Source organism: Oncorhynchus mykiss, chromosome 9 (genome assembly GCF_013265735.2).
Source record: "Oncorhynchus mykiss isolate Arlee chromosome 9, USDA_OmykA_1.1, whole genome shotgun sequence".
Lineage (NCBI taxonomy): Eukaryota > Metazoa > Chordata > Actinopteri > Salmoniformes > Salmonidae > Oncorhynchus > Oncorhynchus mykiss.
Genome location: NC_048573.1, coordinates 12,045,555 through 12,046,263, shown reverse-complemented (window position 1 = coordinate 12,046,263; position 709 = coordinate 12,045,555).

Here is a 709-nt window from a genome sequence, read left to right as displayed (position 1 = left end):
CAGGACCCATAGGTTAGTCATTATCTATGAATGAACTCACCCCCCTTTTTCCTCCCCCTCTCCCCTCTCCCCTTTTCCCTTTCTTAACCCTTTCAATTCTACCACTCCTCGTTGCACCCTGAAAACCCCTTCAACCATCCTTTCCCAGCCATCCACTTCATTTATTGCTTCTCCTCCCCCTGTTATGCCTCTCGTCACCCCTCTCTCTGTTCAAGCACTAGCACACAGGCACACAGGCACACACACACACAACCTTATCCCCCATTTTGACCTCTGTTATCCACAATGGACCAGCCGACCAGTGACCAACGAATTAGTTCAACCCAAATGCATTTCAACACACACACACACACACACATGCCAACATGCATGTACAAGACGGATGAATTACAAGACAAGGGTAAAGAACTACATGTTATTCTCATTATTACATCATTAGAAACTCTTTGATCTGAGTTCTGTTCCTTTCTGTTCTTTTCAACCTCCTTCTCTTCCATCTCCATCTCTCGTTCCCCCGCTCCTCTACCTCTTATTCTTTCTCTATCTTCCACTCCATCCCTCTCTCCCACTCCCTCTTTTCTCTGTCTGCCTCTCTCCATCCCACTCTACCCCCCTCTCTTCTTTCTCTCCATCCCTCTCTCCCACTCCCTATTTTCTCTGTCTGCCTCTCTCTGTCCCTCTCTACCCCCCTCTCTTCTTTCTCTACATC